Source organism: Stegodyphus dumicola, chromosome 6 (assembly GCF_044657685.1).
Source record: "Stegodyphus dumicola isolate Sdum_Otavi_A_Nest chromosome 6, ASM4465768v1".
NCBI lineage: Eukaryota > Metazoa > Arthropoda > Arachnida > Araneae > Eresidae > Stegodyphus > Stegodyphus dumicola.
Genome location: NC_140773.1, coordinates 87,509,356 through 87,533,853, shown reverse-complemented (window position 1 = coordinate 87,533,853; position 24,498 = coordinate 87,509,356). Strand labels below are relative to the sequence as shown.

Here is a 24,498-nt window from a genome sequence, read left to right as displayed (position 1 = left end):
GTCGTCTGAAACAGAAAACTATTTTGGTTCATCTTTTATTCGTTGTTGGCGTTACGACGTTGTCGAGGATTTTATAGACATTTAGAACACGAACTGGAACTTCGAATGTAGTCGCATACTAGGAATGCGTAAGAAGATCTGGTTATATCGAGTAACAGGCCTCCATCTGCATCGTAAGGACACGGCTGCGCAAAAGTGCTGGCAACAAGAATTGCTGCAAGATACGCATCGTGGAATGAAGACTTTGGAAGGCGAATGTGGAGGGGTTGCGTTCCACAGCGGCCTTTAAGATTTCTGCCTTTAATCTCACAACATCGACAGAGTCTCTTTAAGTCCTGTCATAGCCGATCCTCACAGATGCTAGCCGAATGGAACGGAATAATATTTAGCATAATGATCAGTGATGAATCCCGCTTCAGTCTTGAAGCAGATGACCATCGGGTACGTGTGTGGAAAGGCCAGGCCCAGCAATTCCAGTCAGCCTTTGTTTTACAGAGGCATGCAGCCATTTTTCCTGGTGTGTATCTCTTACTACATAAGGCCGACCCTAATCCATCAACTTAAGATTTTATACTGTAAGGATCTTAAGTTTTACTAACGTTTATTTTATTTTAAATCTTTACTATCACTTCTTATTTTCTACTTCCGGCCAGAATTATAAGCGTGAAGGAGTTTATGCAAAGTTGTCTGGCGAACGCCAAGTATTTAAGTGTGGCCTTTTTGCCAAGCAGAAGAGAGGAAGCAGTGAGTTCGAAGCAGGCCGCTTACCTTAGAAGTTACGCAGTTGCTATTTGCCTTCCAGGCCAGAGGTTTTAATCCTCTTGATAAATTAAACGTATTGTAGTGTTCACAGTCTCTGTGCTACATACGCTTCCTGTTATTATAAGGCCAATCTTATTCTAAAGTTAAATTAGAGTTTAGTTTTATTTTGATATCTTTTACGTTAGACCCCGAGTGGAGGGTCATTGTATTCCGAAGTACGGAAGTCATTGTATATAAAGAAAAATAAAGGGTTTTGTATACCCTTCGTCTGTATCCTGTCTACTTACTACAATTAGTGAACATAGCTTTAGTAAGCTCTCTGTTCTAGTCAGGTCATTGTATGTTTCCGAAGAAGGTAAGAAGAAACATTGAACCTGATAGTGGCGCCCGACGAAGAATAACCATGGCCGAATTTCAAGAAGAACCTTAGCTGCCTGCAGAAACGGCTCAGAATCCAGAAATGCCAGCTGCCGCCCTGGAAGGATTTGGGTACATCGTCCAGACCATGCGCGCTTCGATGAAACCAGAAGCAACGTTTAATGGAAACTCACAGGTAACCAGTTTTTTGGAAAAATTGGATGACCACTTCATGCTCTACCCCGTGCACGAGTTTCAAAAAGTTACCTTAGCTACCAGCGCTTTGAGAGGCCAAGCGCTTAACTGGTTCAAATGTATCGGCAGAAGTCTTTTTTAGAAAGTATTTTCGCAAATACCGCATATATAATGCGGATAATACAACAGTATTAGCGGCGCAAGGAGAACAATGTAAGTGCGTAGGTAAAGTACCTTTGTACATCCGTATCAAGGACGAACAAGTAAAGGTGATGTTTTTTATAGTAAAGAATTTGCAAGCACACTTAATCCTAGGAATAGACTTTCTTTCAGACGCACAAGCCACACTGGATTTTAATGAAGCGTCCCTTAAGCTGACGATGAAACCAGTGCGTGTAGAAAAGGTTGAACCGCCAAGGTTAAATCTTGACCACCTGCCTAATGACGAGCAAGATAGAATCCGACAAGTGGTAAGTGAATTTGCTTCCTTATTTAGTGATATTCCAGGATTTACCCAGGTTACTAACCATAGTATTGACACCGGAGATGCATTGCCGGTTCGTCAAAAACCATACCGGTATGATAAGAATAAGGAAAAAATTATAGAATGGCATATTACCGATATGCTACGTAAAAAGATCATAACGCCTATCTCAAGTAGTTATGCTAGTCCGGTGGTTTTATGTAAGAAAAATAATGATTATCCTTTGGAGCATCCAAAAAGGTGGAGATTCGCTATTGATTACCGTAAATTAAATTCCATAACGAAATATCCGGTATATCCGTTACCGATCATAGAAGAAATTTTAAGGAACATAAAATCAACCAAATTTATGACGACTTTAGACTTAACGAATGGTTATTTCCAAATAGGGGTCAGGCCTGAGGACGTGCCTAAGACTGCTTTTATAACCAAGTCTGGCACTTATGCATTTTTGCGAATGCCGTTTGGCCTTTCAGGCGCCCCAGCAACATTTCAGCGATGCATGGACATTGTGTTAAGACCTGTTCTTGGAGAGTCCACATTTATCTATTTAGATGATATCATTATTACTAGTGGTAATCTAGACCAACATATACAGGATTTAAGACAGGTGTTTTCTTTATTAAATGAGGCCGGTCTAAAAGTTAATGTCGAAAAGTGCAAATTTGCAGCCCCTGAATTAAAATATTTAGGTTACAAAATATCGCAAAAAGGGATCGAGACAGATGAATCAAAAATAATCGCTGTACAAAAGTATCCGACTCCAAACACGGCAAAGAAGCTCTCTTCTTTTCTAGGACTTTGTTCATATTATAGGTCCTTTATAAAAGATTTTGCGGCTATCGCTGAGCCATTGTTAAAATTAAAAAGGAAAAAGGCAAGATTCTCGTGGACGGCCGAAGCCAATAGTGCTTTCGAAAAATTAAAACAAGCATTAACGCAAGCCCCTGTGTTGAAATTTCCTGAAAAGGATGAAAATTTAGAAATTTCAGCGGATGCTTCGGATTATGCGGTAGGAGCGGTACTTTCGCAAAATCAGCAGCCCGTGGCATTTTTTAGCCGAACTTTAAATCAAACACAAAGAAACTATTCCGCGACCGAGAGAGAGGCACTTGCAGTTCTGTTAGCAGTGCAAAAGTTCCGAGTCTATTTTGGAAAGGCGCCGATAACAGTATATTCTGATCATGCGGCGGTAACTAGATTGTACTCAGGGAAAAATTTATCCCCAAGGTTAATAAGATGGGCACTCAAGCTGCAAGAATATAATCTGGTAATCAAGCATACCCCCGGAAAGGAAAATATCGTAGCAGATGCCCTATCACGAATTAAATTAGACGAACAGGGTAATACCGTAAAAGTTGCAATGCTAACAGCGTGTACAATAAATTCCCGAGAAACTGTAAGAACCGAACTGGGTAAGGATCCGTAGTTTGGAAGTATTTATGAGTATTTGAAGGATCCTGAAAATTTTAGCCACCAAGATATTGTGGCGATAAGAAATAGGGCGGCCCATTACGAACTAATAGATGGTCTATTATTCTACACAAAAACTACGAATTCCAACAACGAATTTCGACCTGTTATCCCAGCTAGTCTTAGATTAAATATCCTGCAAGAGCTCCATGACAGCCCTTTAGCTTCTCATGCTCGTATTCGAAAAATTATCCAACGCGTACGCGAGGCAGTCTACTTTCCTGAACTGCAAAAGTTAACAAGGGCGTATGTCCAGTCCTGCCCAACATGTCAAGCCGTTAATTATATTAATTTCCGCCCGGCCGGGTTTCTAAATAGTATTAAATCCGAATTTCCAAATGAAATAATCGGCATCGATTTATTGGGCCCTTTCCCAAAAAGTCAGTTAAATAAAAATCGCTATCTCCTTGTTATGGTTGATCATTTTAGTAAATGGACCGAAATTGTTCCCTTAAAACGAGCCTCCGCGAAATTAGTTACTGATTCTATTTTAAATAAATATATTTTAAAATACGGGGCGCCCCTAAAAGTTATATCGGATAATGGTCCTCAATTTGTAAGTAATATATTTGAAGACATGTGTCAAAAACTGGGCATACGTCATTTAAAAATGGTCCCGTATCGGCCGCAATCAAATATAGCGGAACGGGTCAACAGAAATATAGTGAAAATTATCCGTAGTTATGTTAAAAATTTTCATAAAAGCTGGGATAACTATGTCAATGAATTTGCTTTCGCCCTTAGGACCGCAAAACATGATACAACGGGCAAAACTCCTGCTGAGTTATTTCTAGGCAGAAAGGTTATAACACCGTTAGATAAACTATTTTATGTGCAACAAAGAGCCCCAGAATTTAAAATGGGTGATATAGAAAAACTAATAAAAGAAGCAAAAAAGAATACGGAAGTAGCACAAAGAAAACAGAAGTTATACTATGATCTGAAACGACGGGGAGTAACTTATAAAGTAGGGGATGAAGTTTTAAAAATTAAGCATTCACTTTCTTCAGCACCAGAAGATAAAACTGCCAAATTTTTTCCACGCTTTGAAGGACCATATGTTATAGAAAAAATAACTCACGCTGTTGTAGTGTTAAAGGCAAGAAATGGTGAAACCTGTTCCGCAAATATGGATCAAATTAAACCCTACTTCGATCGTAATAAAATGAAAATCTTTTCAGATCTTTTGCAGGATCCGGTACGGCAGACACCGCAGGTACAAGTTCCAGAGGTGGGAAAACGACAAGTACAAGGGCAAGCCAATGAGAGACAGAAGCAAGTGAAAAGAAAATTGCCCCGCGGAAAAACTGAAGGTAAAAAGAAAAAGAAGCCGTTCCACCGTCCAGAAAACAGAGTTCACGAACATCCCCAGAATGAAGAAGGGACAAGGACGACGTATGTGGAAAGGACCGGGAGAAAGGACGGCAACTATAACCCGGCTGTGAAACGGAAGATTGACTCATCCGACAGAACTCTCCGCAGCAAAAGTCGCCGAACTGCGGAAGGGCCATCAGCGGCGGAGGAAAAAGTACAAGAAAAATTTGAACGGCCAACAACGAGGTCCAAGCAGGATCACGACAGAAGTTTCCCGGTTCCACCAAGACCAGCTGCCTTCAAACGGCCAAGACCACAAGCAGAGGACAGGAGGAAGATGTTCAAGGGTGGCCGTAGTGGTGAAAAACGGAAGCTTCCAGAGGAAAGCACTGAAGGGCGAGCCCGTACAAGAAGGAGGATCAACCAAGCTACTATCTCCTATACCTTTAAAGACTGGGCCCAGAAAAGGATGTCTGAATATTACAAAGATAAGTAAAATTTTATGTTACTTTACAAACTTAAGTTAATCTTTCATTCTTACTGCAAGTGGCAGATTTCAAGAAGTTTTACCTCATGCGAGGTCTACCTTTATCGCCAAAAGGGCGAGAAATGAGTTGTGACCGATTTTCTTATGTTTTTCAATTACTCGCGCGTAAAACTAAAGTTGATGTATAATAGCGTTGTGTAAAGACTTAAATATTGTAAAAAGTTATTGTATAAATTTTATTTAAAACATTCTAGCAAGAAAGAAGTTTTAGTCTGAAAGACTTTTTGAAATGTAGTATTTCAATGTAGAAAGAATTGGCACTTGCTTTGAAAAGAATAGAAGTTAACAATGTACTACTAATGTATGTTTTCAAATGTGTAAAATTAACGGCATGTTGATATGTTCTTGTATACATGTGAACTGTTATTTTGAATGTTAAGAAATACCGTGATATGGTAAAAGTGAAAGTAATGTTAAAAATTTGTTATTCGTGTGACTGTAAAGATTAAATCATGGTGAATATGTGTTAAAGGTTGAATGATGTAGTTAGGCTCTCTGACGCTACACTTTAGAGTTAGCCACTTTCAGAATAGTACCTCAGGGTCTAGAGTTGAAATTAGGGTGTGTTAAGAGGTCTCGTATGTTGAATTTTAACACGTTAGTGTTTTGATTGTAGGAGGAAGTGTGGCATACGTAGACAGAAACACATTCGTGGTTGGTGTTATTTTACAACAAATGTCAGAGAGCACGGGGAGAGATAATTAAAATAGTCATGAATGAAATAAGAATGTTAAGAGAAGTATATTTATTCTATATGTTATTTGCAATGTCATTCTGTAACATTTCATTAAACTAGTTTTCCTTCCAGATCTCTGGAAGGAACCAGAATTGAATAAAGCTCCTGTTTAGATGCAGTACAGATGAAAAAGAAAAAAAAGATTGTTGTATATCCCGGGAGCTGCTATTGTAACAACTTTCTTTCTTTTAAATTTTCTAGTTTCTAGCTAAGTTATGATTGTAAAAAGTTGGCCTCGCGTTAGTTTTTAGAGTTAAAAGTTTTCAACAAGGTCGTTTTAGACCTCAGTTTCAAACAAATTAACTCTGGCGGGAAGTATGTAAGGATCTTAAGTTTTACTAACGTTTATTTTATTTTAAATCTTTACTATCACTTCTTATTTTCTACTTCCGGCCAGAATTATAAGCGTGAAGGAGTTTATGCAAAGTTGTCTGGCGAACGCCAAGTATTTAAGTGTGGCCTTTTTGCCAAGCAGAAGAGAGGAAGCAGTGAGTTCGAAGCAGGCCGCTTACCTTAGAAGTTACGCAGTTGCTATTTGCCTTCCAGGCCAGAGGTTTTAATCCTCTTGATAAATTAAACGTATTGTAGTGTTCACAGTCTCTGTGCTACATACGCTTCCTGTTATTATAAGGCCAATCTTATTCTAAAGTTAAATTAGAGTTTAGTTTTATTTTGATATCTTTTACGTTAGACCCCGAGTGGAGGGTCATTGTATTCCGAAGTACGGAAGTCATTGTATATAAAGAAAAATAAAGGGTTTTGTATACCCTTCGTCTGTATCCTGTCTACTTACTACAATTAGTGAACATAGCTTTAGTAAGCTCTCTGTTCTAGTCAGGTCATTGTATGTTTCCGAAGAAGGTAAGAAGAAACATTGAACCTGATAATACGATATTAAAATGTAGCATACACTTAAGGTGCTGGGGTCAAAAATGACCCACGGTGTAATTTTCGCTGTTACTGAATTATAATCCCATATTATTAATGTAACTATTCACTTAGCAATAATTTTATCTACCCTTTTCATTACTTATACACTGACTGCCAATAAGTATTTGGACACCTATGATAGAAACGAAAAACTAACTTTATTCAAAATCAATAGTTGGTAGAGCCTCCACGAGAGGTAATTACAGCCTGGACCCTCCGGTGCATACTTTCCACAAGTCTTTGTATGACAGCTAGTGGTAGTTTCTTCCACTCGGCTTGGAGAAGACATAGAAGTTCCTTCATCGATTTTGCAAGGGTAGTGCACCCCTGAATTCGGCGATGCAACTCGTCCCAGAGGTTCTCGATAGGGTTCAGGTCTGGACTCTGGGCAGGCCAGTCCATTCGATGAACTCCATTGGCACCATACCAAGCCTTGGTTAACGTCGAAACATGACAACTGGCATTGTCGTCCTGAAAGTAACAGGGGTCCAACCCGTAATACTGCCACAACGTAGGAAGCACATTGTCATCCAAAATAGTGCAGTAGGCATCGGAGTTGAGCTTACCAAGAATGGGGACCAAGGGTCCCAGCCTATACCAGGAGAAACACCCCCAGACCATAATTACCCAGACCCTGCCATCCGAACTGTAAAGGGTGAACCTTGATTCGTCACTCCAAAGAACCCGTTTCCACTGATCTACGGTCAAATTTCGATGTGCTTTGCACCACATTAAGCGAGCAGCGCGGTTGAACTTTGGCATCAAAGGCTTATGGGCAGCAGCACGACCATGAAAACCAAGCAGATGTGCTTCCTTACGGATGGTATTCATTGAAACAATACTCCCGGATGCCTGTTGAAACTCCTCGCGGATGAGGGCCATCGGTTGGGTGCGGTTCTTCCGAATTTCTCTGGACAGCACTCGTCGGTCTCTATCTCCCAGTTTCGTTGGTCTGCCGACTCGGGGCACATTCCGACAATCACCGCTCACCTTCCACTTCTTAATCACATAGGCCACTGTCGATTTTGTGTACTTCAGATCGCTAGATATGTCCCTTAAGGATCGCCCACATTTGTGATACCCGATAATTATACCTTTCTCGAAATCAGAGAGCTCCGAACTGCGAGGCATTTTGCATGCGACTAAAGCCGATGCTATTTCCTACACGATATATACCGGCGGAGTCCGTGACGTACCTTAGGACCGCAGATATCGTCATTTGTATAGGTGTCCAAATACTTATTGGTAGTCCTTGTATATCATTGTCTCGCATGGAAGTTTTCATGACTATAAGCGAATACGAAATTAATGAACAATTCCGTCTGATGAAATAAAAATGCTGTAATTCAGTCATTTACCACTGAAATTCACACTACAGTTGCAAATACAGTACAATGCAGGACGTATTTTCCCTGCATTTACAGTATTTATTTATTTTTACATTCATTTGGTAGCACAAGAGAATTCTTATTATATATTATTCGTTTATTTGCTAAAGTAAAATTACAATTTACACGAAAAAAAATTTCACAAATACAAAATATTTGCAAAATGTTTTATTTACATCCAAAAATGCAAGTTCAGTTGTTTAAACAATCAATGAAAAGCAGACAATGAAAATTTGAAACGGTTGTTACATACTTTAACGAAATGATTCTTATAAGTAAACTTTCCACATTTTAAACATTTTAGAGAACTGTTTTTGTCTGTTCATGAGCAAAATCGACGTTTTACCCTTTTCCAATAGTTTACATCCTTGTGGAGGCTTCAGGTTGGTGTTCAGGTCGTCATGAGTTTAAAATACTCATATGCTAGCCGAATGGCAGTCTTCGCTCTTGGCAGGTGTTGTTTTTCTTGAATGTGCTGGACAGCCAAAATCAAGGAAAGCTTTTCAAAAAAAGTTTTTTTTTTTTTTTTTTTTTTTTTGTGAAATGACTTTATCTTCCATGCTGAATTGATCTTGATGAACAATAAGAATGCATTATACCTCAAAAGTGTCTAGTATGTTTGAAAAAACTACGATCGACCATCTGTTTGTCGTCCTCTGACAGGAATAGTGGAAGATCAATTTATCTAACGCATCTGTTCCTCCTTTGGTACTGTTATTTGAGGTTCATTCGTATTTGCGTCTCTTATTTTTCTGTCATGGTGAAACCTCTGAATAACTATGTGCCTCTCTTCGGGATGCACGATACAAGAATCGTATCCTTCGTAAATGTAAATGTCGATGTGTATTTTAGAGCCGTTTTTGCAAGGAACTGCGGAGGAATTGTTAGAGTATTCTTTATGACTGTTTCACTCATAACCATTTTTTAAAAGAAGTTGTCCAAGATCCTACGAAGTGAAAAAATTATCGCACACATCATTATAGTCTTTGAAGCCTTGAACAAGATAGTTGACAATACTAAGACTTTTGATGGTTAAAGACAAAGGAGGTTTCTTTCTGGCGCAGAACCAGGTTGCTTTCCGATGTAAAGCTGAATTTTCAAGATATAATTGGTAGCACTATCACATCGTGGTAAGGACACCAATTTGTGCCAAAGTTTTCTTACAGCTGCAAATTTATCAGTTTCCCTTCTTCGGGTATGCTCAGATCTTTCTCTCATAAAATCCAAGAACCTTTCCTCATAAAATCCAAGAACTTAAAATCCAAGAAAGTTCTTGAAATCCAAGAATAAGAATCAAGAATGATTCTTCGATATCGTTTAAATTTCTGCAAGGACATTGTTACACTGAAGATATTCCATCACGTCGTGGCATCCCAGAGATTATCTGTGGACTCGTTACGAGATTTATATACCCCCCGACAAGCCAGTAAATGCTTCCAAGTTAAAGTTATTCAAATTTTTATATCTGTCACCGTTTGCCTTGTTTGCCTTCTATGTTACTATTTTTAGTGTGATATTCACTGTTTTGAGAGGGAAAAAAAGTATAAATGGAGAGTATTCGTCTTCAGTTCTTCACGGAGCGTATCTCATCAGCCCTGGAATCATGTTCGCAACATTATTCACCTCACTTCTACTACATGAGGCTTGTGGTTCCTGATTTCCCTTTGATTCTTCGGTTAAGTAGAATCGTCGTATTACTCGTCGACTGGTAAGATTCGTTATCTGTATTTCTTCTTCCCTCGACAGTTAAATCAATTATTCTTCGTTTCCGACATTACTGAGAACACGATTAGCCACACCGTAGAATCTGGAGAGTTTTCTAATTTAACACATAAAAATCAATTGCTAAAAGAACAACGTTGCTTTACACTTTTTTTTCACTCTTTTTGTTTTTAATTTCCCGCTGTAAGAGGAACCAGCGGCAGTCATAAACATTTTACTGAAACTCTTTTTGCATTGACGGAACCAAGTTTGTACAATTTTTCCCGCTTCGTTTTTTATTATGAATAGATCTTTTTTTGTTTCAGTCATTTAGTTAAACCCATGATTCATCAAGGGCCACAATGTATACGTACTTTCATCTATCACCCGCTAAATAGTTTTCATAAAGGATTCTTCCAAATTGCTCTGCGTTGAGTCCCATGCCTTGGCAAAAGCTACTTGTATCACCCGCAAACAGCAGTAATAAATGCTTCGTAGACAGCAACAACAAGCCACTAAATGCATTATGTCAACGTTTAGTCAAATTCTTTCATCAATCACCGAACACCTTTTGCCGTAAATGCTATCATTTTTTAATGTGATATTCACTATTTAGAGAGCAAAAAAAAAAAAAAAAAAAAAAAAAAAAAAAAAAACAGCATAAATGTAGAGCGTTCGTCTTCAGTTCTTGACGTGGGATATCTCGTAGATTCTGGAATCATGTTCTTAACATTATCCACCTAACGCCTACTACATTAGAAATATTAGAAACAATACGTAACTTTTTCGATATTCGCTTGGAGTCTTCTTTCCATGTGAAATTAAAAAAGATTACCGCTTTTTCTATTTCAAACTAATAATGTTGTTTATTTTGCACACATACATTTTAATACCGTACATTTAACAACTTTAAGTCATAGAGTAGGAATATTTCCTTTCAGAAAGCGACGAGATATATCCTTTAATTCACAGCTTGTTTACATGTGGCATTTTGAAAAAAGAATAAATTTAAAAATAGCAGACAATATTCCTTATTTCAAATAAGAAGCTATTGCCAGAAACCTTTATTCCAAAATGTCTATTTTTTAAAATTCTTTATTGAAATAGTTCTAAAAATCTGTAAACAACATCTGTAATTTGTTGGCCTATAACATGCAAGAGAAGACAGTTTCATTAGTTAAGAATTTCCACTATTAAGTAACTTAGAAGTTTAGATTGTCCATTATTAATCAACAAAGGTAAGAACAGGGACACAACTGAAATGGCAAAAGCTGCGTTATAAACTTCGCGTTTATGAAATACAGTAAAAATGCTTTTCTCTGAATAATTCGTATGCCTTCGAAAAAGAAGAATGTCTTCATGAAGTATATATTAAAACAAACTAAACTTCATGTTATACCTGGAAACCGTGAAAAGATTTTGCAGTCAGTTCATTCGTATGAATTTCAATAAGACTCGTAGTGCTAATGCTCAGCTGTCTCATTCTCTTGGACATCCGCAAGGCTTCTGGACAAATGCGAAGAAAGACCATTTCAGCGAAGCAGAACTATTCGGAAATGAAGGCTCCAAATCGATAGGTAAATACGTTCACCAAAAATAAATAAATAAATAAGTAAGTAAATAAAATAAAAACTGTTTTTAACTGTGTTTTAGGCTTTTCTGTGTCTGAAAATTTTAATGAAGATGTTTTGAGTTTTTATAAAAATTTTTGATAACCAAAAATCGCAAACTAAATTACTACTGTGAGAACTAAACTAATTGAATGAGAAATGTATCTAATGAAATTCGTGGAAACAAATTTAAATGAAATGCAGTGAAAAATGTGTGCAATGTAATAGGCCAAACAGGGAAGTCATGTGGTGTCAACATCAGATTACATTATTTACATGTAAGCTGTCGGCTAAACGGTCTATCTGCTAAATATCCGTGTCGGCTAAATGTCCTGTTGGATAAATGTCAGACAAAATGTCGGCAAGGTGCCTGTGATCACTCGGTCCTTATAGTTATATTTAGAAAAAAAAAAAAAAAAAAAAAAAACACGCAAAAAATTTTATACCCACACGAAGATACTAACCGAGATATTAAGTTATAAAAAATTTGGAATTTTTATTAATTTTTTAGCGCCAGGAAAACAAACTAACCTTTTTTCGTTCAAAAAATAAATTAGAATAAACTCAGGTTGAACCTTTTTGTTTGTATTTGATGTTATTCAGTGAAATTCTTTCGCGATTTAAAAAATTCTAAAGTTTTTAAATTAACACTTTGTTATATTTAATATGCGGAAAACATTTTGACACAAATAATATAAAAGTTTCTATATGCCAAAAATGTGTTAGTAATATCCACATGCATTTATATTACTTTAGGGTAATTACCTAGTTGTCATAAAAAATTCATGAGACTAGAATTTTTTTTCACTTTTAATTTATACGATTAGTTTTACGACTTGGCTATATACCAACACTTAAAAACAAGTTCCTATAACAAGAATTTGATAAGAATTAAATACCCTTCCTGGAAAAAAAAATTACCAAAACTTTTTATGACTGTCTGCATATCAGGTTTCGTCACTATTAACAACAGGTACATTTTGTTTACAGACATTACTTTAAAATCATAAACTTATAATATAGACAAAGTTTAATTTTTACAGTTTCTCTTACAAACTTCTATAAGCTATGAACTGTAAAACTCGAAAACTCGAAATAGTAATATGCTAATTAATAAATGATTTTAATGCTGCTTCTCCTTAGAAGCACCGTTAAAACCACGTGTCTGATTAGCAGATTCAGATTTTAGCCTTCAACGTGTATGACACAACAATGAAAATCAAGATTTCAAGCATGATCAACTTGTTTAATTGGGTCACCATCGCCAGCGCTTTCTGCGAGGGTTGAAATTCATTTGCAATTTTTATTCCCACTTAATCGAGAAATTATCGAGGACGAACTTTTGAAAATATAAATAAAAGGCCTCTAAACAGGGAGAAAAATTCACGAACTGTAAAAATGATTTTTCGTTAAAAGATTTTGTAAAAATTACGGAAAATACCTTCTAAGATTCCATAATGCAACAAATGTAATATTAGTTGAGTGTCTGTGCAATAAAGTATTTCAATACAAACATTAATCTAATCGAATGATGCTACGGTATAAAATCAATTTCTCATTAAAATATTTCCGAAAATGTTATCTAGATGCAACAGTTACAAAAGGAAAGCCAAATATATGATTAAACCCTTATGTTAATAAATAAACTGAGTAAAATAAGCTCAAATTTAATTAGATTAGCCTCGACGTTACATGGATTATATGCATTTCGAAGAAAATAGACGAAAAGCATTTAATGCCCATTTTGCTGGAAATACCTTACTTATTCATACTGCCAACCTAGTAATGAAGGAAATAATGATTTTAATGCCATATACTGAATTTAAATAAAATGAAGCATTTAAAGAATTAATGATTAAGATTTCAAAATACTTCTGTAAAATCTACAATTGAACTAAAATTGAAATATTTCGAAGAATATAAAAGGATTCAAATAAAATTAATTTAACAACTAAAGAAACAATTTTAGATAATTTTAGTATAGTGAAATTCAAATAAATGACTAACAGACCAACAATGATAATCTATGGAGAATTTTCCTAATTTCGTCTTCAGATAAGTGTCTCATGGACTAATATGAAAATGTTAGTTTGGATGATGTATGATAAGCCATACTCACAATAAATGCTATAAAAATTTCACGAATTAAATCTAAAATTGGGCCAGGATTAAATAACAAATTTTAGTGTATCTACAGTGTTATAGTGTCTTAGGAATGAATGTATATAAAAACTGAGATCTTTTAGTAAAATTTTTCTTTTGTTGACATATTCACAGAGAAAGTGTTAAGTTTATAGATACCTGCCATGCTTATGGATGCCTTCGTAGGCATGAAGGCATGCTGTTGCATGCATGCCTTGTTCACGGAAGCCTTCGTAGAAGCTAGATATTGAAATATTCTTTAGTGTTATATTTAAAGTTGTATGTAGCGTTATATTTTTAGAATTTCTAAATGCTCTCAAAATAGTGCCTTTACCTTTTTAAGAGGACATTTTACTTTAGGTAAGAGATCATAGCTCGAAAGTAATAAATATGAGAGTAAAAGGAATGATTAAAAATAGATACGCACTTGTTTGCAATAAACCGTTTGATGACCGTTTGCAATTTGCTAAGAAAATGATATTGTTTTCAAGTCATTCACTCTTTAAATGTATAACACTAGATATTAACTGAGTAAATTCAAATATAAGAGTATCCTGAAATTTAATATAATATATTTTAAAAAGAAAAAACTGAGATGTGCTGGTAATCATTGCCAGCTGTAATCATTTAATAGCTGCTTCTAAATCTGAAAACGTTGCAATGTGTGTTATGTAAGAAAATAATTGGAGTTAAATTTATGGAGAATTCAGAAAATATTTCAATTAGTACAAAGGAAAATCCTAAAAACTTTACAGAATTTGTTAATAAGTGAAAAAATAAATTGGACATTGAATTATTGAGAATTCAAGCAACTTTGTAACGTATAGAAAGAAAAACTATGATAGCAATGTTGTTCCCGTGATTGTTTACAAGAAGATAAAATGTTAAAGCAATAAGAAGAGGAAGGTACTTTTTACGTCTTGAACTCTTCCTTGAAATGTTTAGTTTTTTTCATTAACGCCAAATTAATTAACAACTGATAGATTATAGTAAACCATATAATATTTACGGCAATTTTAATATAATATCGTTTGAATAGTGTATCAAAATGTAATTTGATTGTGAAAACTCCAGGCTGATTATAGAATTTTTGATTATCGTAAACCATTTTACGTTGATGAGAACGGATACTTTTGCACAGGATATTCTAAGAGAAATTCCCTTTTATTTACATTACACAATATTTGAGGTTAAATTTTATTTAAATTTGAACTTTGAGGAGCCTATTTTCCCATATTTTAAAGCCTCTAAAATGCCACCAGCATAATTCCGATCATTATGTGTCAAGAGATTATACATGCGAGCATACAAATAACAGTACTGCTGACAACAGAGAGCGTATACAGTTAATGTAGAGTGACACAAAGGGTTAATCTTCGTAAGATAGTAAAATTTCGGAAGAAGTCCAATACAAAACATTCATCGTAGCGGAGTGCATACTGCCGTTGAATAACAAAAGCTAATAGCTAGCTCCTGAATATTTTCTACTTGAAGGGATTAATTAAATCTTTGCCATTTCTGTTGTGACACTAGACTGGATCTGTGTATTATTTACGGCGTTGTTGTAAATGAAAAAACGAGAAACAGGAGCACACAAATAGAATAATAACAATTGGAAGTATCCAAGTGCCGAATATTTTGGTCGTAAAATGGTGAAATAAAACTAGTGGCTACTTCACAAAAAATATGAGAAGCAGTACCTTCCCGGAACACCCAAGGCAGATTCTTGAAACTATGAGCCGCAGTGTCGAAACACATAAACATGTTATACAGGATAGATTCCTTCAAAGTTTCGCAAATACAGCGCCATTTTGTTACGAAAACAGAACATCTTTTTCTGAGTAAAGTCAGACAAAAAATTCACCATGCGTTTTATAATCTTAGCAGGGTTATGTTCTATAAGTACACTTCCAGTAAACAGCCGTTGTAAAGTTAAATGTAGAATTCTCTTTCTTACAGTTCATACCACAAGTAAGAATAAGAACTAAACGATTCTTTACTGTTGCATGCAGTTTCTGGCGTTAAAAACACTTTTATTAATTATAGTAATATTCTTTACAAAAATTATAAGTTAGGCCTATCCTAAATTACATATAAAAGTTGACCAAAAAATGGCAATCTGAAATTAGGTAGATTTTATATAAAACTCAACTAATTTTCAAAGATACAGATATGTTCAAGCAGCAATAAAATCTCACTGCTTCTTGAACAAAGGCTGATCGAAAAAAATTATCTATACCAGTTACTTTCTAATTGATAAAGTTTTATATAAAACAGATGGTAATGTAACATTTTTTAAATCTAATTTAATACTATATCCTGGCATATGCCTCTTACATAAATTAAATATATTTTAAATTGGGTGCATTAGTAAAAACAAAATAACGATTTAGAGTTATTGGATATCATTTATTACTTTTAATATCTTAATTTGTCATGCAAATATAATTTGAAAGACGAATTAAAGATCTTATATTCAGTATAGGGTCTTCGTTCTGCAATATCTGGACTACCTTGTGGAATGTATATTAAATATTTGTGTTCTCGGACATAATAACATTCGCCAAATTGCGTAGATTATAAATGCATGGTAGCTTTATACAACGATATGCAACAGCCCGAATATTTTAGGAAGGAAGATTTAATTCCAATTTTAGAAATCATCCGCTTAAGTTAATTTTAAGGTCAAAATTCCCTTTGATAACTAGTTATAGATAATATTTTGCAGCAACGTTTAAACGTTTTTTGTAAGCGTTAATTGAAATTCTTGCCTGTGTTTCTTAGAATTTTAGATTTAAGTAGGTAAAATACGAAGACGGTAAACTATCCGAAGCACAGGAAGATAAGAAAAAGCTGTAGTTTTAAAGTAAATTAGGATTAAATTTACAAATACGCTGTGTTATATTAACTGGTCCTTGATGATATCAACCGCCCTTTATGGAATGAATTGACTACGACCGATATGCTGAGACAAAAATAACTGGCATACATAAGTTGATATCATTTTTTCATTTACATGAACAAATGTTAACAACACAAATAAATATATTATAAATAATGAATATTTCAAACAATCTATTATGTGCAATGAATATTTCAAATAATGTACTATATATAATAAATATTTCAATTAATGTATTATATATAATAAATATTTCAAATAATGTATTATATATAATAAATATTTAAAATAAAATATTATATATAGTGAATGTATTACAATATGAATAAATATATAACAATATACGCATTTCATAAAAATTAAAAAAGTGAGGAAAAAATTGAAAATTTTAACTAATTTTTTATACAGTGATGTTCAACGACTACAAATGAAACATATTTCATGTTCTACTTTCTGAAAACACTAAAGAACAAAGACTGATAGCATAATTTCGATATTGTCTCTGTTTCTCTTTTGAGTTATTAGTCTTGGGACCCTTGTAATGCGTTTCTTGAAGGTATTTATACATCGATATGTTTGACCCCGCATTAGAAAGACCATATCCTTCAGTATTTGGTCACAGCGGCTGGAATTATCTAGTACGTTTTGCCGCGACGGCTGAAGAAAGTATCTGAATGACAACGCTGTAGAACTGTGATTGGACTTTGAATCGAACACTTGAAAAGTTAAAATGAAACACTTGAAGCGTTACAGTATGCGTATGAGGATAAAATATTTGATTGTTCTGTAGTTCTTTAATGACGGACGCACTTCAAGGTAATAAAATAAGAGTGACAGATGCAAGATCTAGCAAATTATCGATGCCGTTTATAAATGTCAACATTTCACTCCCATGACCAGCCAGCGAACAGTGATTATTACATAAACGGCTTCAAAATTATTTGCACGGAGCCGTGAGGAACGGAAGAACAGATCTTTTTCAAAAACCGTGTTTCAGATCCAGAGCAATGCCTTGCTGCATGTTGTAGCCATTTGTAATATTCAAATCCATCTATTAAAAATAGAATTCCTATATTAATACTAGAGTACCTTGCATATAGTTTGGTGATTTGATTTGATTTGATTTAAAGACCCAGCCCCCAACACACCTACCAAATCCAAAGTTCAGCTATAATTCATATTGAAGCCAGCCCGTGCAATAACATACGGAGGCCACTTACTGAAATCTGATATCTAGCACTCTTATCTATTAACATTGAAATAGCAACTGAGCAATTTTTTTTTAATATGAGAAATTGAAGAAGGCTAAGTCCAGACTAAAGAGGATGTTACAGAACACTCTGTTTCTTGCTTATGAGTCCTTTGTGTAGCACTACGAAAAAGGTAATTCATGGAAAGAACTCCTATTTGAAAAAGAAGTGCAGAGCTTAGTCAACGTGATTTTGAATAACAGAACGAAGCTCATAAATTTTTAATCCACTTTATATAAAAAGATGTAAAGGAGAACAATTTGTATCAAGCATTCATCGGAACAACAACACTTTGGTAAATCTATATTAGTTTAAAGTAAAACTGAACATAGCAGTAATTTCATGCTTATCTGTAATAATTTCAAGTTTAAATTATTCATTTGTCTACTAGTTCTCACGAATCTCGAAACTGCGAAAACCTAAAAGAGGAAAAATCCCACCTTATACAAATATTAAAATCTTCATGTAGAATTTGACAATTTTTCAAAAAGAATGATTTTCTGTAGGGGAAACTCAACTTTAAAACTGCAGTCTTATTATGATTTTACGACAGTTTCAAGTCTGTAAGGAAAGCAAACCGCCGTTATTGAGGTATTAAAGTCGACTCTGATGCTGAAATTCCAGTGACATTTATAAACATAAATTTCTGTGATTATAAAACATATTAGTAAATGTTGTTGAAGAATTCATAGAAAAAGAAGCACGCCAATTTGATATTTAATATAAACAAAATAGCCTAACGCTGATTTTAATCTATTTTTGAAGCAAATAACGATTTCTTAGCTGTTGATGGTTTGGTTTATTGAGATCATGGTAGAGCACGCGAGAGCTATCTGCCTAAGGGGAGGGATGCCTTCGTAGAGGACTTTCTAAGAGAAACTAGCTCGTATACATTACATGTTGGGAACGAAACTCCCATGCAGCCACGAAAACTACGAGAACTCCCATGCAGCCAACCGTCTGCCTGGAATCGAACCCAATCGGAATCACAGTTCTTCAGCGCCTTAGCTGCTGGTGGACCTCTTAGTTATTGAATTTATGCATTACGCCCATCGCACATAAGGTTACAAATGAGAGGAATACAACTCGATCCACCTTGTCTAAAAATTGACCGTATGATCTTGTTTGGGTCGCCTCTAAGCTCACCACAAAATTTTTCTCCTTCCTTCCAGTATGCCTTCATGCTGTAATGTTGAGCATACTCGGAGCGTATTCGAGAGGTCCGGATTCGAGTCTCGGCGAGAGCATTGCTCACTTTCCACGTCTCTTTTTACTTTCTTGTACGAAGCAAAAAGGCAGTATTGTAATCGCGAAAAGTTTCAGGCAGCATATTTCAACGAAAATATCCATTTTGACGCTATCGAATGCAATTTAACGATGTTTTTGCGTGATATCTGTCCGTAAGGACAGAATAAAAGACTCGTTTCCTTCAAAAAAATTATAAAACTGCTTTAAAATTAATTCTGAAGACAATTTTTCGTGGCGTCTGTACGAACGTATGTACGTACGTGCGTACGTACGTATCTCGTATAACACAAAAACGAGTAGCCTCAGAACGTTGAAGTTTTGTATATAGGACTGCTATAACATGTAGATGTGCACCTCGTATTTTGGTTGCAGTCGGCCGCACCAAACGTATATAAATATATTTATATATATATATCCACTCTGTTACCCGGCTCAGTAATCTCAGTTTCTTTACTCTTATATGTTTGTAAATTGGACATTTTTTGCTTTAAAAATGGTTGAATTATGTTGTTTTTATCTTCCGGTTAAGGTTTTTATGCCTTTAGTAAATCTGTGTGCAATATTTTTAGAATTATCAACAATTTTAAAGTTGTTTAAGTGCCGCTAAGCCTTTTTTTTTTGTGACGGCGGCCATTGATTGTTTACATTTGAAACAGCAGACTAGTGGATTTGTTGCCAATCTAGAGAAACTTAGTTTCGCTACATTAAAGATAATACCTTCATTTATTATAGCCAATTAAATCATGCTTAATTCTTCCTGGAATTTTTTCGAGGAAATAAGTGTTTAAGATTTACTTCGTAATTTTTAATATAGATATTTTGAGTTTTTATGTATTTTTGCCTTATCGCGAAGTGAGAACTGATTTAATTGAATGAGAAATACTCAATCGTCTGTGAAAAACTGTTTCTTTTTTGTTTTGTTTGCTTAATTTTATACATAATTCTAGCTTTATTATAGTATATGAATACAACACGTGGCAAAGATTAAATAATTCTATTCTTTAAATGTTATAAATTTTGTGCTTTATGAGTTATAATATGAACGAAATATAATACTGTTAAGTGAATCTAGCGCCAGAGTGTCGCTATGGTAAACAAATACTAGAGTGAAGTTTAAAGAATGCATTTATTCTATTGTGGTTTATGCGCTGTCGGCGAAGTAGATTTAATTCAATCCAATAAGTTTAAATGAAATGCAAGAAAAATGCGTATAATTTAATATTCCGTACAAGGAAATCATGTAGTGTACACATCAGTTTTTTTAAAATAATAATAAGAAGAAGTATAGTAATAATATAAACTAATGTCTCTAGAAATGGCGCCTCAGTTGAAAGGTAGTAGACGATAATTCGTCAACACCAGGATTTGGCGATTGAGATTCTCTAATCTGCCGTCGCCCTTTTAAAAGGAGAGTATACTTTATATACTATCCCTTTAAAAGGGAAAGGGAGCGTATATAAAGTATTTTTTCCCTGCTTCCGCGTGCCTTCATGGTGTAACGGTAGCACATTCGCCCGTATTACAGAGGTCCAAGGTTCGAGTCCCGGCGAGGGCATTGCTCGTTTTTCATGTCTCCTGCTTCAATAATTACCTAATGACTCTCCAAAGTAATTATAGTTTCTTTTTTAATTTATTATTTCAAATATCGGAGCGAATTCTTGGAGCTTTATGTGTAAAGGTTTCGGACTTTGTGTTTCATCAACTTAAATATTTATATTTAAAAATATTCCTTTTTTATGAAGTGCTTGAAACATTTTATCGCATTATAAATAAATGAAAATTACTGCGAGCTATTGCATTTTAATTATTAATTTTATTAATTTTAATTATTAATGCGAGCTATTGCATTAATTTATTAAATACTTCAAAGAGGATGTTATAGTTTTTATCGCGCAAATTTCGTGTCTTATAAACGCAAATTTTTGCCAGCTTCGTGTGCAAATAATTCTCGAGAAAATGTAAAGGCACATCAAGAATAGCTCTTTGTTTTACAAGCAGAAAATTCATGGCACTAATTAATGGTGTAATAATGTCAAAATACCTTTTTCTACCGTTTGACATTAATGAATTCATTTTAAGTACAGCAGTTTACATTTGCTGCCGGGCACTTGTGTTTTTCAGGTTTATTTGCAAATATCAGTTATTAAATGTTAGCAAAATTATTTTCTTTTACCAAATGCTATTCAAGGAATTATGAAAAATAATTCCAATAAATATTCGGACACTTTGATAAAAGAGTTCATTTTTAATAAAAACACGAAAATAACGACACTTTTCATATGTTTTGGTATAGATTCAACTAATTTTTTTGTGTAAGAATGTTGCATTTGTTCCCTTCCTCCGTAAGAATTGCTTTTAGTAGAGCTTTCGAATAAGTATCATGTTTCCTTATTCCTTTCTGTAACTCATTTTACAGATGTTGCTTATGATTTAAGTCCAAAGAATATGAAGAAGTTTTAATAATTTCTTGACAGTGGCATAATAACCCGATAACAAACGAACATAGGGGTTGTATGTTTAGGATCGTTATCCTGATAGAACTTGAATGTAATTTGCATTCCAAGTTTACATCTATATGCTTTCAGATTTTCACTAAGACTGTTTAAATAATTATAATAACCCATTTCCCTGCCAGAATGCTAATTTCTAGTAGGAAGAAAGAGATTTTTAAAGTACGGTTTTAGATGATAGAATCAGCGCGTGTTCCGCCTGCTGAAGGCCACGGTACTAGTTGATTCTCTTGAAAGCTGTCATCATATTTTCGATAAACTCAAAATTTCGTATTCTAAGGCAGCGAAACATCTCCAACTATTGTAACTTTACTTCCGTGCATAGGATTTTTGAAAACAATTCTTAATTTGACTTTTGCCAGGCATTAATTCATCTGTTGGACACAAATATATTAAATTTTGACTTTTCCGTAAATATAGCATCGCTCCAATATGATAATACGTCACTTATTATAGATTTTGGGAATGCTTTGCAAATGCCATTTTCCTTGTTTTCGTGTTGACAAAGGATTTCCTTCTTGCTAATCGCCCATTCTATCCACGCTTCTAAAATATTCAGAGTCAACAACTTTTACTGCAAACCGTTCTGCGGAATCTACTGAACGTTTTAGAATACTAATTTTTGGTTCTTGTTTGATTTCTCATAGAACGAATATGCGATTCCTTGGTGTTGCCTTGAAATGTGGCCCAGATTTTAGTGCATTTTCAATATTTCGACGCTGTTTTTATCTCTTTACAAGTTATTTACAAGTTATTTAAAAGGATTTTTTTTTTTGGTTATTTCTAATGGTTTTACCATTTATAAAATAATGAATTACTAAATTTCTAATAAAACTGATCATTATAATGCAGCGTCCTGTTATGTTCATTTCAGATGTGAACTTGTTAATATATTGTACAGTATTAACTTATTTTTATTGATCAGTTATTTTATGTTAATTAGCTTCCCATTTCCCTGCCAGAATGCTAATTTCTAGTAGGAAGAAAGAGATTTTTAAAGTACGGTTTTAGATGATAGAATCAGCGCGTGTTCCGCCTGCTGAAGACCACGGTACTAGTTGATTCTCTTGAAGCTGTCATCTGCCATGATGCGTTATTCTCGCCATTAAACGTGTCTCGCCGATTTTAGGTCTCAGCCAACTTGCGCGCGTTTTGTCTGTTTAGGCTATCGACTAATGTATGATTAAATTAGTTCAATTTCATTTCTCTGACGTCTTCAGTTCATAAATCCAGGTTGTTTCTGTAAGCACAAGACGGTCTTAACCGTTAACTTTTCCCTGAGTTAAATAAATAATGAATAAATCTTAATAAATAAATCTCTCGTAATTTTCAAGATATAGCGAGAAGTCGCTTACGTCTTAGTTACAAATCTCATCTAGTTTATGTTACCAAAAAAGAGTGAGACTCTATAATATTTTCGTAACCAGGTAATAATTTTCAAACGAAATTCTTGCAATGTATTTTGATTTAAAATGAAAAATTATAATTAAAAACATTGTGTAAGATAAACCTCTAAACAAAACTCTTGTCTGAACTAACCAATAATTTACTTAATAATTGGCACTTTTTGTTACTAATTAACACTTTTCAAACAAATTATTTTCATATAAGGAATATTTTGATGATATTTATTTTACAGCCAGAAAAACTTAGAATAGAGAATAATATATTATAAAAAAACTGTATTTCAGTATTTAGAACAAGAACTATGTAAACAAATTTTAAAATTACAAGTGTCTAAAAAGAAATGAGATGCACCGTATATGATTTTATGTTGTGTAGCTTGAGCTACTGGAATTCTTAAATTGTTGGATCGTCACCATTTAGTCTTCAGGCTTTAAAACTGGAATCCAAATAGAAACGTCAGATTGCATTTCTTTTTTTTAATTTGAGATTTTTTTTATATTTTTAATTTTTTAATATTTATCTTTAATTTTATCATTTTGGAGATATTTCAAATAAATTTAAGAATCCATACATTCTCAGCTAAAAATTTACGATTTCTCAACTTGTATTTACGTTACCTTCAATAACGACGTTTCTATTTTGGATACAAATGGAATCCAATAGAATGGCATTTTCACCATCGTAATATATTTTGCTTGAAACAAAGGGGAAACAAGAAGCAAGAAACTGCTACTAGAATGAAACAATCAAATTATGGTTGTGAGTACTAGCTTAAAACGTTTAAAGGTGATAAAACTAAGGTTATGACAAATCGCTTTTATGAAGACGGAAAGAATGCAAAATAATTGTTGTATTACAACAAGTTAATATATACTGGGTTCAAATATACAGGGCATGGAGCATAAAATCAATGTCGCATGAAAATTATCGGATAATTCTAATGCATAACCTGAAATTATAAAGTCTTCCTTTCAAACTTGTATTTACTTAATCTCTTTTACTTCAAATATTTTTCAAAGCACAAAATTTTAGCTCAAGATTCAAGATCATTTTTAGAGCACAGAAATTACATTACAAAGGTATGCAGCTAATAAGCAAAAATATCCATCTGCTATCAATACAAAAATGTAAATTTAGGGCGTTAATTTGCCTCAGAGTGATAAATAACGTCTTCAAAAACATTCTTTTTTAAGTGCATACCTAAAAAACGCGAGAGATGCAAAGTTTGTTTACAAGGAAGAAAATATAATTCTATTAGGAAAGTCTGCGATAATTTAAATTAAAGCATTAAAGGAATCATTAATTTTTGAGAGAATTAAACATTATTCGAAGTATTCAAAATTAAGAAATTTACGCATAAACACAGCATTCAAAATGAAAGTAAACTTAGAAGATTATGAAATCAATCGTGTGAAATATATCTTATAAACATCTATCTTAATCTATCTTGCAATACTATCAAAAGTATTAAAATAATCGAATTTCTAAGTGCTTCCAAACTTTCAGTAGAAATGTATTTATTAAAATTACTATTAAAATTAC

General features: G+C 34.2%; 1 protein-coding gene across 1 annotated transcript in view; it reads right to left on the bottom strand.

Moving 5' to 3' along the window:
- LOC118190329 (uncharacterized) overlaps window positions 1–24,498 on the bottom strand; it is a 315,144-nt gene that overhangs the window by 204,324 nt on the left and 86,322 nt on the right. The window lies entirely within an intron of this gene.